Source organism: Dromaius novaehollandiae, chromosome 9, assembly GCF_036370855.1.
Source record: "Dromaius novaehollandiae isolate bDroNov1 chromosome 9, bDroNov1.hap1, whole genome shotgun sequence".
In the NCBI taxonomy this organism is placed as follows: Eukaryota; Metazoa; Chordata; class Aves; order Casuariiformes; family Dromaiidae; genus Dromaius; species Dromaius novaehollandiae.
This window is the reverse complement of record NC_088106.1, coordinates 1,006,353-1,024,669: the sequence shown is the minus strand read 5'-3', so window position 1 is coordinate 1,024,669 and position 18,317 is coordinate 1,006,353. Positions and strand designations below refer to the sequence as shown.

Here is an 18,317-nt window from a genome sequence, read left to right as displayed (position 1 = left end):
ATCATTTGCTCTTCATCACATGCATTTCAAAAGAATGCATAGATGTGCTATGAAGTGTAAATGTATATACATAGTAAAATTCAAAAATAGGTAATAGTTACATGCAAAAATAGCACTTCTCCTTTAAGAATGAATAGCTAAGAGTTACTATACCACATCATATGTTCACATGAGCAGTGTTGCTGACTCCAGTGAGGATAGCTGTGGGAGTAGAAGGATATGAAATCAAGTCCAGTTTTTGTTTGCTCCTTCTAACATAGCTCCTTCTTAGAAGAGCAAGCAAAAGGCTCTTTATTCCTGTGAAACTTGTGGCATTATCCTCTGTAACCTTCATGAGGGTGGGGAGTCTAATACCTGACTACTCCTACAAGAACCTTTGCACAGCTGCTCCCAGCCTCAAACTGCCTGGGGCTGTTCTCCCAAGGAGTCAGTGCAAACCAAGACACTCCTCTGTGTAACACTGTAATTATGCTGACCCCCAAAAGAATGTAAAGGGTTATTACTGCAGGAAATCTGAGAATAACTCCTCTTTCTTAGAAAAGGAGGCATAGAGTTTAGGGGGAAAATAAAAAGAGTTGGTCCTGTTCCCACTGAAGCTTCTTGAAATGCATAAAACTAAATTAGCTAGGGAATATGAGAAAAGTCTGACGAAAACTGATACTTTTAATTATAGTCTCTATTCAGCTGTCAGACTCCAGTGGATCTAGTGACAAGATGGAGAGATGACAGATCAGCTCTTACTACTGTCCTGTGTAGATGCCTTTAAGGTGGTAAAATGCATGTTAAAAAACATACTTAGTCATCTGCACAGATCTTGAAATTTTTCACATATGCCCAGATGCACAGAGATTTGTGTCTCAATCACAGTGATCCTTAAGAGAGAAACACAATGTAAATCCCTAAAGCAAGTCAGACATGACACAAAAATGATTAATTATTGAGCAAAAAAAAAAAAAACAACCAAACCACTCATTGTGGCCATCTGTGAATAAAAGGAGGAGGGAGTTTTACCACTGGAAATACAAAATTCACAACTGTAAAGTCTAATGAGATTTTGTTTTTAATCAGTCAAATGAATAATTGATCACAATTGCTAAAATGACTGTTCAACGTTATTTTGGGGGCTGTTGTTTTGTTTTGCAATGACAGAGATTTTCATAGGAGAAACACATGGAGTCGCAGCCGAAAATCTCACACTGCAGAGCTAATGTCTTCAGTCTTGCATTATGCCAGAATTAGCCACCTACTAGGGAATATGGGTGCAGCCTCCCATGGAAGTGCATCAGTCCCTTTCACTGACTGCAGAGATTTCTACACAGTCTTTTCCTGTGGTGAGTACTCATCTACTCAACAGAGCTCCTCTCTAATGAGAAAGCACCCCATTTCTAAAGAGACACATACACTGTCACGTACAGGACAGTGATTACATCTGACCACATCAACACTAATCCACTCGGTACTAGGACTAATTCAAAGCTAGCAGTTGAATTACTGTGTATATGTTCTTGCTGCATAATGAAGCTGGTGCAAAATGGAGCTGCAACTGAGCGCAGCATGAGGTCACAAGGAGGAGTTGTTGGTACCCCTCAAAGCATCCTTATTACAAATTACCTGCTTGCTTTGGAGGAGGTTCTCCTTTGGGGAAGGTTCCCCTCATTGTTGGAGCCCCTAAAAGAGCTTTTCTTTGTGGAAGAAAGAAGATGTGTGAAAATCCCTGAGGGCCAGTCTAGAGATCTTTTATTTCAGGAAAAGGCTGAAGAACCTTTGGGAAATGGCCTATGCCTGTCTTCTGTAGGCATTGGCAGAAGATTTTTGCCTTAACTGTTTATTGAGTGATGTGTACTAACTGTGTTTGTGGGCAAACACAGCAGAGAGGTTTTTTTTTTTTTTTAAAGGAGGCAAGGTCAACATGGGCAGGGCAAGGGACCAGTGCTGAGTTTTAGCTCACAAAGGAAAATGTCTCCACTTTTCACACACAGACAGTTAACATCCATTACTTACATCACAGCTGAGTATTTAGCCAGTGGTAAGCACATTTTTTAGCAGCAAAGGGAAAGCAAGAAAGTGAAAAGTGACAGAAATGATTCTTCAATTTAATATTTTGATCTCCTTATCTTCCCTGCATGTGAATTGATATACCTCCAGCTGATCCATTTTCTTTCATCTTCATAGACATGTTGAGATCCACAGGGTAATATAGGGTCTCAGCACACATACCTTCCCTGGATGAACTCCTCTTGTGTGGCTGCTGGGAGGTTTTTGAGGCTGTGAGCTTATAGAAGAAAAATAGGTGGGTCTGGTTTCCCTAGCCGTCATGTTTAGAATTGCACATACCGTGATGATGAAGCATTGTAAATCATGAGTCTGCTAGCATTCACTGATAAACCGGTCATGCAAGAGGCTCTTTGGAGTAGGAATTCAGCAGAAGGCATTTTACATGTGTCAGAAATAATTCAAGGGTGTGGAGTGACTAATTGGGAACTTCATGAATAATCAAGACTTCAATAAGACAAAGCCATGAACTTTTGTCTGGCACATTATGGGGAACATGTTCCCAGTGTTAGGAATTGTATTCTGGGGACTGATGCTAACAAAAACATCAGAAGGCATTTTTTTTTCTCAATAAAAACAGACTGGCCACTTTTAAAGTGCAGTTTTATGTATGCCAGTATAGCATGGATAAAAGACTGCAAAGCTCAATATAGAAAATAAAACTGAGAAAACAGGAAAGCTTTGCAGTGGTGTTTAGTCAGAAGAGTTTCTGCTGTAATCAGACAAGTGATCCACATCTCAAGGTGTGTCAGCTTCCTAAATCAAAACAGTATTGCGATGAATCAACAAAAGAAATCCACATCCTCAAAGCAAGTATGGGTTGGGATCTGTCCCGGAGGAGAAAACCTCTCTCACTACTATATCATTCCCTAAATCCTTCCATCCTCTCAAGAAGGCTTGTAGAGCACCTATCATTCAGCAGGATTGCAAACCTTCACGTGGGTGACAACATGAGCTTGTCCGCCAAAACAGCCAGCCTCTGGTTCCTGCTGTTTATCTTCACTTCTCTTCCCAGGCATTTCTTCTAAATGAAACTCTTTTGCAAAGGTTCTGAGATGGATCTGTCAGCAACCTCTTTACCTCCTGGTTTAGAGTGGACTCGCATTAAACCACAGCATTTTCCCAGTGTCATTCAATATTCATGCAGTGTCATCGTATCTTAACCGCTCTGATTGTCCTAATCAACTTTGTCATTTTAAGGATGTTTTTATCATAAACAAACTTCTCAAACTTTATGCCTCCATCTGTCATGATCCTCACGTCACACTGGAAGTGCTGAGCAGGACCGACATTTGCAGAAAGGTGACTAGAAGAAAATGAGGGTAATCAGCAGAACAACTTTCCTACCCAGAACCTGGGGACACTTTCTCTACCATACAAAATCTAACAAACTCTTCTTGAGATATCACTTCTTAGATATTTTCAGAACAGAATATTGTTTGCATTTTAATCATAATTAGGTAATATGTTAAGTAAGCAGCTAAGAAGTGTAATTAATGGAAAGAATGAACAGCACTGAGAAGGAGTTGATGCCAAGTAGACCTTAAAAACAAAAGATTTCAACTAAAAATTAAGGCATAAAATTTGAGATGAGAACAGAAAAATGGGAAATGAGATCAGCCTCAGCTGAATGTGTTAATATTAGTCAAGGACTCAGATCTTTCCATTGCCCCAGTAAGAAGCAAACAGATTTGTATTTCAAAGCAGTGCTAGATTATTTCCTTTGCCCTTGGCCAAGACTAGAAAGTTGCCGACCACTACTGGTTCCCACTTGCTGTATGGAAATGAGGAGCTTGATTTTTTTTTCCAGACTGCAAATCAAGCAGTGATAGGAGTTAAGCAGATCTGAGGTTTTGATTTGCTGCACTGCACAAGCAGAACAAGAAGGGGGAAAGGAGGGATCATTTTTCAGCTGGTTTATGCCAAGGTCCAGACTCAGAATAGCCTCCAAGGTCATCTGTTCTGACCTCGGGTTTTGTTCCATCAGACCTACTAAGTACTGCATCAACTGGAAGACAGAGCTGTCACTGTCAGAGAAATTTAGAGGGCTTGAAAGATTAACATCATTTGGAAATTGGAGATTTAGTAAACACAGGAGATTAGGAAAAGCTTTATAAACTGAGAAGAAGCTGGGAGAAAGCTTGCAAATTTTGGTCACGGATCTCAGAACAAACAAAAACGCATATAGTGAAGGTTGTTATGTGTTCGGTAAGGTCAAAAGGTTATCACTAGAAATATTTCCAGCACTTAATTTTTTAAGGAAGTTGTAAAATACTTCCAAAAAGTACTGATTAAGCTATAAGATCATGTACCCTCTATCTGTTCTTGCAAAGACAGGATCACTTGGCTTTCAAGACTGTGGGCTAAATTCATCATGACTGTAACTCAGCAACACTTCATAGGATTACTTGGTCCCACAGGAATAAGTAAGACAGAAAACGTGAGCTCTGAAAATGCAAATACATGAACAAAGCATGTCTTGGAACAGGGTAAGGAATGCAGATGAACGTACTGGAAGGTGGGGCAGGTATGTGTGAGCTGTTTAATAACTGCGTTGAAGAAATCCTGGTGGCTACAGAGGTGAAGGAGTCCAAGAACTGGAGGAAAACACGTGCTTTGAAATGAACTGAAGGACCAATCTGTAGCTATAGCAGCTGGTGGAGATTATTAGCATGGAAATGCTATGTTTAGCACAGATACTGAATCTCACATGCTAACAAAAAATATGTACCTGTCTTGTTACTGTCTTAATTTACAAAGACTTCATAATGCTTTGCACAGCCATACTGCTTTTCATCTGAGACTCTTCACCACTCAGGGCACTTTACAGCTGTTGTTAACATCACCTTTACAAGACCCCTCTGAAGTGGACAGCCTTGTCACACACTTACAAGTGAGACAGCAAAATTGGGGGGGGGGGCGTAATTTTGAGGAATTCAAATGATTCTTATGGAAACTGGATAAAACTGAGAAATCTGATGGATGAAATGAGACAAAAACATTATTTAGCATGCTCACAGCTGAAATGCAAAAAGCTGAAATTCTTCAACTTGGAATGTAGGTAATCTGTCAGATTGCAAGTCAAAGTTCTGGCAGGACCTGAACTTACCTTTTCAGTCCTTAGTGATTTAGCTGCAAGTCTCTTTTTCCTCGTACTTGCTTCTGTTGTGGAATACCAAAGGGACCTGCATAATCCATACATGCACAACTGCTCCACCTGCTCACATTGCTTAGCTGCAAAAATGACTTTGCAGTATTAGTGGTCAACATTGTACTAAAATTGCTTTCCCCCCCCAACAGTTCAGCACCATTCACCTTATTTGCTGCATTTGCTTTTACAGTTCCTCTTGGTGGTCTCGTGTTGCCATGAAGTGTTATGCCACTTTCCTGAGAACACAGTCACAAAGCTGAGGTGAACATGTTGGCTGTAATCAGTGCTCTGTACTTAGGAAACAGAGTACTCCTTGGCTATAAAATCAACCATACGCATAAGTGGTCTCTCCTAATGGCTGGCAGTTGTCCCAAGTCATCGCCTGCTTTTCCCTTAGCCAGAAGGAATGATAAAGATCTCACAGCTGGCAAGTCAGTGGCTATCGGTTGGGCTCCACGGTCTGGCTAGCAGTACATGATTATACCTGCTACCAACAAATGCTTTCAAATATTCCAGGCAAGAGACATGCCAGTTCCATCTCATTTACACTTTCAAGATCTTTCGTCCCAAAGGACTGGCTAGGTGATGATTATATTTTTTTCTGCATAGTAACTTAAGCTGTTTACTTCACAGATAGCATTTTTGGTTCCTGAAAAAAGAGCCAGGTTCAGTCACTGAAAGCAGACTTCTTCAGTGGTTACATTTGGTGACTTTGGCCCTTATTCTCGGGTCTGTGTTATCATTTACCCAGCTCTGCGGATGTATAGGGTTTGACAGTCTAGTACCAAAAGCCACTTGGGGGGCTGTTTCCTCCTCACTAGTACCCAGCATTGCTGTAAGCAGCTGCCCTGCGCTGCCAACCATGGTGGGAAGTGGGCACATCAGGAGAAAGGGGAAGCTGTACTCTGTTTTGGGGTAATGTAACAAGAGGGGTTTCTATTGGAAACACAATAGATGTGCCAAATATTATCACTGTCATTCAAGAAAAAGGGCTGCACTGGTATAGTCATCTGTGTTTTAATGTCTGGTGATTGTGAAAGCTGAGGAATGCTCTCCTGTCCACAGTAAGAAGCTCTCCCTGAATCATATCCTTCAGTAAATGTTGTGCAAGGAAGCAGTGCAAAGGAGTTTCTTATCCTATGCATGTTAAGAATAAAGTTTCTTGGCAGTAAGTGAAGGGTCCAGAGGGAGTCATGTTATTTCCCTCATGAATTCTTTTGTGCGCATGGAAAGCTGGTTTAACATACCAGAGGGAGAGCATGTTGGGCATTGCATTGCAGAAGCTTTGTTCAGTACTGGAAACAGAAGCCCAGTCCTGTGGCTCCTAATTCAGTGTCTAGCCACAAGACTTCCCATCTTCACCTAACTGAATACGCTTGCTCATCACTTTTTAAAAAGATGCTATTCTAATCCTTTTTCTTCACGTGACAGACACTACAAACAAACTCAGTTTTTTGAGTGTTACATGTCAGTGCAGTTTGTGATAAGAGAATGAAGCAAAGTAACAACCCAGTGAGATATTCTAGCAAAGTCCACAATTAATTTACTGTTGCAGCCAAAGTTATAGAATTTTTCTTTCTGCTGGGATATAGTATATACAGTGATTACAAAATCCGTTATACTACTTTGGAAAAAAAGGGGTTACAGTAACTGGTTTAAAATTGGCTACTTGGCCTCACCAGCTTTGTCCATTGCAGAGAGCATAAAAATTTTTATTACAGTTTATGAGATTAAGGGGACACACTCACATCTGACAGTAGATTAAAAGGAGGTGAGTTTCCTGCCCTGACTCTCCTGGATGTTAGTAACCCTGGAGGGGAAATGCCAAACAGGACTTCCAGCAGCTCCCAACCCACTGCAGTTTACAGCCCAGCACATTAAAGATAACTAGCACTTACTTCAGTATATTGCAGTAGTAAGAGCTGATTGTGAAGGAATGTGGAAGGACTTAGCAAAACTGAATAACAGGGTGATACAACAGCAAATTATATTTGATGTAGATAGCTGTAAAGTGAAGTAACTGGGAAAAATGATAGCTTCATCTATAAAAATGAGCTCTGAGCTGATCATTACCAAGCAGGAGTGAGTCTTTGGGCTTGTGCTAGATAGCATGAAAACATCAGCTCAGTGCTCAGCAGTGGTCAAAAAAGGCAAATCCAACTCTGGCAATTATTAAGAGACTGAATGGAGACCCAAATAGAACACATAATTAGGGTATGGTACAAATCCATGTTCAGCCACACATTGAACACTGCGTGCAGTTCTGATCGCCAGATCAGAACTCCAGCAGATATATTAGGCCTGGAAAAGATTCAGAGAATGACAACAAGGATGATCACAGCCATAGGACAGGTTTCATATGGAGGACAACTGAACAGGCCTGGAAAATAGGTGACGGGGTGGAGGGAGGGGATTACAGAAGGCTGCAAAATGATGAGCAGTGCAGAGAGGGTGGATAATGGTACTTACAAAGAGCTAGGGATTGTAAGAGCGAGGCTGGAAGCAAATCAGAGAAGGTTATTCTTCATGCAGCAGCACTAGTGCTGTGGAACTCCTCACAAAGGGTATTTGCAAAAACATGCACAAATTTCTCAGGGATTCAAGGGGAGAATGGACAAGTTCATGGAAGAGAGCCGGGGGGTTTACCAAACAGAGAGATTACAACCAGCTCAGGAAATCCTCTGAAAATAGTCAAAGGCTGGGAGATTACTGGGGGGGGAGTAGTAGATATGTTTGCCCCTTTCCTACTACTCTGTAGTCATCAACTTACAGCTAAGTTGGGAGGCAGAAGACTGGACTAAGAGGAGCCGTGGTCTGATCCAGTACAGTCTGTGTTACACAGTGCACCAGGCTGTGAAGTGTGGCTTTTCAGGAGCTGTTGCATGTCCTGTTCATCTGTCCTTGCTTTAGGGTGAGCAGCCTCCAGGACAGTAATGTGAAAGGTGGCATGTGGTGGTAAGAGCTTTGGGCATGTAGTTCAATTCACTACTGCACAGGGATCAGCATCAACTGTGCCGTGACAGATTTACTGAGGAACTGAATACCCTCCGTCACCTCACAGGAGTCAATATGAGCAGCCCTGCCTCTGCCTGTATATCTTCAGCACAGGAAATTGGCCAGCAGAGGTCTGGCATCCCACTCCCAGGCTCTATAATTATAGAAAAGTCAGGAAAGAAAAACAAGATTGGTCTGTGGAAGGGACCCAGTGGGGATCAGGCAGTATAAAATGTCTCTGGGCTGGGTTCAAAGTATGCGTGAAGTGGGAAGGAGCGGATCAGAACTATCTAGCTGTTCACCGCATGGGCCCATCATTGTTGAGATAGCTACAGTTGCTATCCCAAGATCAGATTTATGAGAAATACACAGCCACAGCCGTTGAAACATACGCAGTCTCTAGCCCTTCTGCCTGTGGAAACCTCTCTGATATAAAGCAGCCCTCTACATTCTCGTAGTAAGAACGCAGGAAACGGTAAGGGTTCAAGGAAGTGAGAGGACTATAGCAAGAATATCTGGTAAGAGCAAGATAACTCTGTCATGTAATGGAAGATTCAGGTAGTCTACGCTTTCCACCACAGGGTTTTTTTTTTTTTTTTTCTGATTTTTGTGTTGCTATTTCCCTTCTGTTAATTGCGGCTCTTCACTGAACAGTCTGGTAAGTTTCAAAACCTCTTCTGAAAGACGGATGTCGTGTTAGTTATGGATAGTTAGAGCCACCGCTCTGAGTGATCACTAACACTCGTGAATGTAAGAGTCTGTATAAACAAGAAGAGAGACAAACCTGCTTTCATGCACTGACTGTAATGTCATGGGTCTCTAGTCTCAGAAATAATGTCATAAAAAGATGCTCTGCTGAACAGCATTCTTACTTAAGCAGTGACTCTTTTAGGACATTGGCTTCATTTATGCATGTTCACTGAATGTTATTATGTTCTGGTGTTCAGCATGTTTGTCACTGTATTTCACAAAGTTATAATTAGATATTCGGCTGTCCTGTAATGGTACAGTAATTGTTCAAACAGTAATTGTTCTCCTGTGTGGTGCAATGTTACACAAAGCTCTGTTGAAAGCTTCACTAGTGTGTAAAGGGAAGAACAACTAGTGAAAAATAGTCTTCTGATTAAATTAAGTACAAATAATTGTCTCTGCCTATGTGTTGGTTTGGAAATCCACCAACTGGTATTCAGACGTAAAATTAAGTGGTTGTTTAGAAGTTGCGAAGTAAACCCTTACATTTCAGATGTGAGTCATCTTTCTGGATTATGTTTACCAGAGAGGCAGTGTGGTTTCACAGACTATTTTTCCCTATAGCCTAAGGTCATATTGGCTTCTCTTCAAGCAATAAGCAGCAAGATAACAGGCATGCGAAAGCTCAGAGCTATGAGCTGTAATTTACGTAATACAGGCCAGTACAGCCCTGCGCTGATCTGAAACTGTCCCAGACCTGTTGGGATAACGTATAGTTTTTCCTAGATGCAAGGGCTGTCCTGACTGAAGACCCTGATAAACTCTGATCATTCAGGTAAGTCGTGCCAATCTTTTATCTCTGTACATCTCTCTGGTACATATTTCTCAGCTCTCTGGAGTTCACTTTTATTTCCGTAGTTTTATTTTGCATAATAATATCTTTTTATTATTTGAATTTATAAAATGTCTTTTCACTTTGATCTATATTCTTCCTAAGTTATTTCAATTGTAATTCTGTAGTTTCTCTAGAACAAATCTGTAAAAATTCTTTAAAACTTCTCTACAAAAAAAACTTTTATATAGGATATTTTAAAGAGTAGTCTTAAGAGCATCTTTTACAAGTGAAAAAAAATCTCAAAGCTGACAGAATTCTGCACTCTTTAAGTGTAAGGCCATAAACTGGTATAGGCTGAGTTTTGGGCAAGTTCAGACTTCACTTGCAATAGCACAGTTAGTCATTTATGTAAGAGCAAAACTATCTTTAAATTCCTTTTATTTCTGTTCTCCAAACATGCAATCAGAAAGCAGAAATAGTATTGCACTGCCAGTCAGAAACACCTCAAACAGCAAGCAACAAAATCCAAACAAATCATTCCTAAACAAAATGATCGTTAGCGAGGTATCACAAAAGTGAACAGTTACTCTCTTTGCCCTGTTTCTCAGAGATCCCAGGTGCTCGTAATTGCAGTTCAGCATAACTGAAATTACAGCTGCTTGACCTTTCTCTCTATTCCCAAAAATCAGACCGGGGAGTTCCTAAAATGACTTCAAATGCATTTGCGAGCACTGAGGTGTGGTGCAGGAACTCACCCGCTGGAGAGCACTCTCAGTTCCCAAGGCGATTAGGATACATCACTCAGCTGTGTTTGAATGCTATTTCTCTGGTTCCCTTGCTGATTTCACGCCTCTGCTTTCCACTCCTGCCTATGCAGAGGTTAAGGAAGTGGCTATTGTATTCTCTCATCCAGTAGGCTAGCAGAAGTAAAGCGCTCTTTAAGTGCTCTTAGAGCGGTCGGTTGTATTCTAGGCTATCACCAGCTAGCTTGGGGGTGTTTTCACGAGGCTCTGCTTCGCATCCCTGGGCTGTGCCTTCTGTGGTCCTGGTTATTGACAAAAGCAGTGCAGGTCCCAGCGTTTTCAGCGAGAGCTGGAGGGAGGCTTTCTGCTCGCACGGCCTATAGGTACCAGTGAGATCTTGCGGCAGCCCCTACGGCAGTGTGCTGCCCCTCCGGCCTTGCGTTGCCAGGGAAACAGAAGGCTCTGCACAGAGACGCTGCCTTGACCGAAGTGGCTGGGAGAGAGCTTGATCGGTCTGTGTGAACTCCGCAGAGGCACTGAAGGAGTGGGGGGGGGGGTCAAGGAGAGGTGGGAGGCAGGGGAGGGAGCTGTGGGGGAACAGAGTGGGTGCATGTGTGGCAGGCATCTCTGGCCCTCTCTTCTGCTGAGCAGGAATGAATGCTCAGGCTCAGCACTTAACTCTTTGCTGCAAAGATGCAATACCGGTGTGGTCTGACTCCAGCTTCTCAGGTGAGTCTTCCTGCCAGTCACTGCCCCATGGCACCTTCTTATCTAGCAGGGAACTCCGCTGCGGGCGGACGGAGAGACTTTCAGGGGGGTGGTTCTCTGGATCTGACTGAATGGGAAATGGGGGCAACGCTGTCTGTCAGTGCAGACAGGCCAGCATGTACTTAGGCAAAAGTGTTCCTCTCGTCGGGAACTGGATGGAGAGGGTCTGGGAAGTGGGGGCTGCAGATCACATGTGCTCGCTCAGCTTTCCGGCTGTCCTCAGCAGTCATTTCTAGCTATTGTCCTATGACACCAGAGGAATTTGCTAAAGGAGCTAGTGAGACACCTTCCACAGACAGCATCCTTGTCCCACTCTTCATTTTGCCTGGAGCTGACTCTGGTCATGAACATAAATGTCAGCAGCAAATCTTCAGCTGAGCTTTTTCCTCAAGACTGGCTGTCCCTAATTTCTTTGCACAATGTCTTTATACTTACAGAACTGTGCCCGATTCTAGAAGTGCCACTCAGGTACGTTCACCCACTCTCTGCTTCTCTAGAACAGTTAACTGCTGTCTGCAGTCTTGTGAAGTTCAAAGATGATATATTGAGATGATACTAGAAAAGAGCGATGAGGAGAAATGTTTAGGTAAGAAGAGCTTAAGAAGGAAGGGGGAAAGCTGCTGGAAGGGCTGGCAGTGGGTCTGACTGAAGAGATGAAGGGTCTGCTTTCATCTGGGGGCTGTTCTGTGAGGAGGACCTTTGACATTTATAAATCTTGTCAGGGCTGCTGTGAAGAAGGAAGCAAAAAGACCTGGTGCCTGCCTAGCTGGGGTGTGTGTGGAGAGGGGAGCCACAGAGATGGAGGAAGGGCCAGCTGTGGCTACCCCGAGTATAAGCCTGGGCTGATGATGAAGCTCTCAGTACCAAAATTAGTAGCTGCTGCCCACAGGGTGAAACTGTTTTGTGTAGGGTAATTCAGGGAGCTTCCTGAAAGCTCCAGAAGAGCTGCTGTGTAGTGTCTTTCCCCTCAACTTCCCCTTCCCCGTCAGCAGAACTTCAGTACCATGGGAAAGGGGAAACTGGGATCCGAACGTGCCTTTCTCGTGTAGCAGTACACAAGGAAATCTGAAAGCAATTATTGATGCAAATAGAATAAAGAGGAAGAAAATGTGATGAAAATGTGATTGGCTAGCATGAATATTAAGACAATTTTTCTAGATGTTCAAAAAGCCACATTCTCAAGCAGAAAGGCCATAATGCTGGGGGAAAAGTGAATGTAGCTTAGAATCAGAAGCAGTTATCTTTTTAAAAAGCCAGCCTAATAATAATTGGAGAAACTCATAAATAACAAATAGCAGAAAGGGTTAGTTGATAGTAATGCATATAAATCAGAAGCCAGCAGTTTCAGACTTGATAAGGAAGACAAAATGGCATAAGGAGCAATCTATATCCGACAGAGTGGAGGCAAATAAAGGAGATTTCCAACTATATTAGGATCAATCAAAGCAATAATATAGGTCCATTACTAGGTGGAGATGATACAACTGTAAACAATTGTGCAGAAAAGGCAGATGAGTTCAATAAATATTCCAGCATCACAAGTGGGAAGAAGCCAACTGATGAATCCATAGTTTATAAATGATGAAACAGTTTCTATCCCATCATCCAAAGGAGGATGCTAAAACAGCAGCTACTAAAGCAAGAAATTTCTAACCAGTATATCGTAATAACTTGCCTGCATGAATTTTGAAAGAGTTAGCTTAAAAATTGGAATGGTAAAAGATGATTTGATCACTATCTACAAGGTCTTATAATGTGTGGGGAAGAGAGATTTGATAATTTAACACAAGTGCAAGATTCAACAGATACAGTTAGAGGAGGAATTCTAACTATAAGGAAGGCACTGCCCATCTTAGTGCTGCAGGGAACGAAACAGCGCAGTGACCACAAACAAACATACTAGCAAACCTCGTATATTTGGGTACAAGCTGTTTTTGTCTTACTGATGATTTCTAAACCTACACTACTTCCATGTCATAATAGATAATAACAACATTGCAATTTTATACATAACAGTTAGTTTTAAGACACAATAAAGCAACACATGATTAACAAAGGGCTAAGGAAGCTGGGTGTTTGTTTCACAAAAACAGAAGGAACGGAGGTGCAGGGAGGGAGAAGGGTTTGGAGCCAGGTCTCTTTATCTCAGCTGTCACTGTGAACTTTTCAACTCCCACAGACATTAAACAGCTTCGGGTTTGTCCCCTATGTCATGGGCTTTCATTTCTGTTTTTTTTTAATTTTATCAGCTTCTCTTAAAAAAAAGCACATGTGGAAGCTCATGTGCATGTGCTAAGCCCTGCTCACCTGCACAGGGTCTGAATGCTCGGGATAAACACCTGGAAGTTCACTGTTTCTCGATGTCGCCCTGTCCAGAGGCTTGTTTATTTCTCCGTCATGTAGTGTGCAATGCCGAGCTAAACCAGTGAATCAGGCTTACATTTCTGAGGGTGAGGCTTCAGACTAGTGTTAAACATGAGTTATCTGGAACAGGGTTAGGGTTTAACTCTGCCTGAATCACCAAGCTTTACGAGGAGGCTGGACAGCAATCAGGATCCTTAGCTTTACCTCCTAGAAACAAGGATGGCTGCTGAACGGCAGTACCAGCTGTCTGCGCTGTTCCAGTTTGTAACGGCCACTGGCCTGGTCCTCCGGATCCTCTCGAAGCTCAGATACAGTCGGGAGAAGAGTGAACACAATGGGTTAAGGCCTGGGTAAGCCGTGTTCTTGTGTCTTGGATAGGCACCTCTGGTAGAAAAACAAAGACCCCATCCAGAGAAAGAGTGTATTCATAGGTCCGTCCCCAAGTATGACAGAGTCTCAACACTGAGTGCACTTACTAAGGGATAGCTTTGGGGTTCGGGGCTCTGTACAATCACCGCTGTGATCTAAGGAGAAGGGGAGCGGAAATGACCTGTCTCCCACATGGCACTCCAAAGAGCACACCTGGCAAGCTAAGCAGTTTGGAGCTTGTACAGATAAGGGTTGTCCCTAAACTTAAGTGGATATTTAGTTGCATTTGCAGAAGGATTTTTTTAAAAAAATAAGCCATTGGGTTTCTCCATCCTTCCTTTCATGGGGCCTAGTGACTTGTTTGTCTTTCCTTGTCAATGCTGTATTTAAATAAATGCCGGCATTTTAAGCCCACGAGGCTCCTCAGGTGTGCATGATAGACTGGCCAAACATCACGTGGTTGGTCTGGAATACCACAAGAAGCTGAACTGCACTCTGTTCCACTACAAAGCCCCTGTACAATGCTTCTTTTTATAGCTCATAATAAGCAAAGTGTTGGAGCAGGCCTCGCTATTTGCGTCTTGTGTCTGTTCAGCTTTATTTTGAGGTATTTAAAGTTAGTAAATTGGCTTTTTTTTAGATCCCAGTAGGTTGGACGACAAACAGTCCATAAGCACAGATCAGGTGGTCATCTGTGGCAATATGTTTGTTCAGAGATTCTAGCCACAGCCTTCTATAAACATAATCAAGGCTATTTAAGTAGCTGCTCAGAATTACCTCTCGGTTCATACAAAACACCATATAATTTCCCTCATTGAGCAATAACCCATGAGGATACAAGGGTGAAGAACCACAGGCAGCTCGCTATTGAGTTCCTCAAAGATTTTTATGATCCTGCTCCATGGATTCTTACTTTTGAAGAGCTACAAGCCTAGTATAGTTTGTCATTATATTACTTTTGAAACTAGCAGATTTGGCAGTTTGACAGTTGTTAACATCCCTTAACCTCCCTGGCTTCTTGACTATATTGAGCAGACAGTCAACAGGTGAAGAAAAGCCGGATTCATGTGTGTATGTACATTTAACTGGTGACACAGCAGATCCTCTCGGCTCTAGTAAGTGCACAGAGGTGGAGGACTAGGGATGGATTCCTGGAGAGGAGGAATGGGAGAGCATTGGCATGAAGACCAGTGGTGAAGCCTAAAAGTTTGCACTACGTTAATAGAGAGGAAGGTTCCATATGTTCTGATGAGCGTGTTCCTTTCCTTGGCACCTCCCTTCGTCCCAGGACTACAGTGCTCCTTTCTGCTCTCCGCCTTGCCCTCTGCTTCACCTCTTTCTCCTCCACTCTGATGTTTCTTGCCTCCTTTCTCTTTCTCTTGACGTTTACACTGGCCGCCCAGCTTTCATTCGTGGTCGTGGCTCCACCTTCTCCTGTTCTCATCTAACCCCGCTCATTTCCACCGTCCCCCCTTGTGCATCCAGAGGCAGGCCTGAGGTATCACTAGGCTAAAAGTTTGGGGACCTTCGAAAGACAGCTTAGCACAGAGAGGATTAAGAGTGGGCACAAGAATTCACCTTTCCAGAGACATGACTGCTTGCTTTGAATGAAAAATAAAGACATCATATCTGGGGATTTTTGGGGGTGCTTTTGCATCACCATACTATTTTGTTTTGGTGATGAGAACATGCCACCCTATAGGAATGCTGAATTTGCGTTTTTGACAGAGAAAATTTCAGCCAGGAAAGTTTGCGTAAGTTCAGAAGGAATGTGTGACTCATCAACACATGTAATAGCACATGTAAGAACCTTCCTATGAAGTTTTGTAATATTATTTTAGGGTATTAGATAATTTTGGATTTAAAAATGAAATTAATTGAGTGACTAAAATGATAGAGCACTGACAGGGCATAATATAAAAAGAAGTTAGGGCATTTATGTCATATGAAACAGAAGAGAAAAAAAAGACACTTGAGGTAATTATTCTTCAGAGGGAGAAGAATTATTTAAAATGATGAAAAGTGGGTTTGACAAGGAGGAGAGGTCTGAAACTGAAACCAGGAAAATTAGCTTACATATTAGGAAAAAATCTTAGGTGAGAGTTGATTGAATGATAGTTACTGGCTACTGGATGTCACATACACAGCTTTAATAGCCATATTCAAGCCTAGACCACAGAAAACCCTGAGAAGCTTAACACCTAGACAAAAAGTTCTTTCCAGCTCAGATAGTTTAATCTGTCGTCCAGTACCCGCCAAAGCCAAATTATACTCACAATACGTAATGAACAACTAAAAGGAAATCAGTGCCTTTATGCATCAACGAATGCTCCAACGATATGCTGAGGAAGAGAATGAAAGAAAGAATAACTCCAATTCTAGAGCTTTAAATTCTGAATAAGAAACTTCTGAGTATGCTGTTCTGGCATTCTCATTACAGAGATTATATATCAATTTAATTTAGGTTATATGAGCCACACGGACACAACCTTCCACCTGGTTCCTTAGAACACAGATCTTCGTATCTGGATAGAGTAGTGGAGAGAAACACAGCAGAGCATTCTGCCACGTTATTCCACAGGAAAAGAAAGGGCGTTTAGAAAGTGCTGGCGCCATGAGAGACCTAGAAGTTTGAAGTCTGCTTCCATACAAGTTTTATTCAACAGAACCAGTTTGTTACCCAGTGAGGAATTTGCATTATTTTTGATTACGTCTGAGCACATTTGAAGATGTCTGCTTTGCTACGTAAGTCTATCGTGTATGTATCTAAGGGCCAAATTCTTACATTTACTTACAAAGCTGTAGTTGTGCAATCTACAGCAGAAGAGTTGTTAGCTGTAAATAAAGGCATAAGAATCTCTCCCCGATGTCTGTGTGATCTGTGGAAATGTGGCAAGTTTGAGAGAGAGTGATGAAAGAGGTGGGAGCTTATACATTGTGGGCAGCAACATTGCACATACATAATTTCTGCCTAAGTCAATGGGAGACCGGTGCTCAGGGAACACAGGGCCGGTGCCAATGCATTAGATCACACTGTGCGTATCTACAGCAACTAGCTTTTTCTCCTGTATTCATCTAGTCCTGCAATAAATACAGTTACTGTAAGTCATGAGCGGGGGAATAAGAAACCTGAAAGATGTAACAGCCGTTCATAAACAGCTCCTCCTTCCTTCCTAAAATGCTATGTCATAATGTAACGTGAAGCAGGATACTCAGTGCCACTGTCCAGGACTGCAGATACCGATGCTTAGAACACTGAAAAACAAAGAAACATTTCTAAGGGGAAAACGAGCCACAAAAAAAGTGTGAGCCACTCAGAAACCCTCTTTGTGTTTCATGTCTCCTCCTCCTGCTCCAGGAATAACAGTGTAAATATACACTCCAGTCTGCTAAGGCAAAATCCAGATCTTTTGCTCAGTGAGTCTGATGATAAGGTTCTTTGTTCTACCCTTGAGAGAACTAGCAGAGCAATCAGATTTTCTTGTACCAGCTCCACAGTGAAATTTAAACACTTATGAGATCTACTAATAACATTTTTATGAAATATCACAGGCTAAATCCTGGAGCAGGATGAAGCTCAGCTGCCTTGCAAGCAGAATTACAGAGTGCCACTTACAGAGAGTAAGACCCACTAACAGGGTCTCTTCTAACAGTTATATCAGACAAAAAAAGCTGTACTAATTTTTAGGTATTTTCTCTCCATGTTATTTACATCTCTAGCATGATTTACAAATCCACATTTCATTGTTTTCATTCCTGACAGCCAGTCTCATCTGTTATCCAGCCATTGTAACTGAGCTCACCATAGAGGTGGCTGAGGATCTGTACTGCTTAAAATTGCTCTTGATGTTTTTGACTTTACCATACCACCCACATGGTGAGGAGAGAACGCGTACGAGCTCAAAGGTTACATCATAAATGTTGGTTTTCATGGTTGTCCCTTCTTGACTTCATTGCTATGCCATCTGCGTGCTCCCTGTGCTATCGGCTCTAGTCAAAACCACACGCTGTCTGCCAGGACTCAGTACTCCTGACAGCTAATGCAGGGATTTGCACTTTGGGAAGGGGGCAGCTTGGATCCTGTCGCTGTTGTTGCTGTGGTAGAGAGTGTACTGACACTTCAGTGCTTCACACAGATGAGACTTAAAACAAAAATAAATAATGAAAGGTTAACTCCCAAAGTTTCCTCAGTATTCCACAGTAGTCTGTACTCCCCACCTTCTTTTAAGCAAGTTGCCTGTTTGTGGTTTCAATGGAGAAGCTCTTCTGCTGTTGTCCTTCCTCCTCCCTGAATAATTTTATTTGCAGAATTCCAATAAGGCCATCATACGAAAGAGATTATAAGACTTAC

General features: G+C 42.2%; 2 long non-coding RNA genes across 12 annotated transcripts in view; one reads left to right on the top strand and one right to left on the bottom strand.

Annotated features, from left to right (window-relative positions):
- The window catches only part of LOC112989131 (uncharacterized), a 35,553-nt gene extending 25,944 nt beyond the window's left edge, over positions 1 to 9,609 (top strand). Inside the window, exon 6 of the long non-coding RNA XR_010390376.1 lies at positions 9,512 to 9,609. This is a non-coding gene — a long non-coding RNA (uncharacterized LOC112989131). The remainder of the gene's footprint in view (positions 1 to 9,511) is intronic.
- LOC112989132 (uncharacterized) overlaps positions 1 to 12,087 on the bottom strand; it is a 29,622-nt gene extending 17,535 nt beyond the window's left edge. For 4 of the 11 annotated variants that reach the window (XR_010390373.1, XR_010390368.1, XR_010390370.1 and 1 more), the window contains exon 1: positions 154 to 9,961. This is a non-coding gene — a long non-coding RNA (uncharacterized LOC112989132). Of the gene's footprint in view, positions 1 to 153; positions 9,980 to 10,477 lie in introns of those variants that run through there. The other 7 variants (XR_010390366.1, XR_010390367.1, XR_010390365.1 and 4 more) reach the window with 7 other exon arrangements.
- Between the last annotated feature and the right edge of the window lie 6,230 nt (positions 12,088 to 18,317).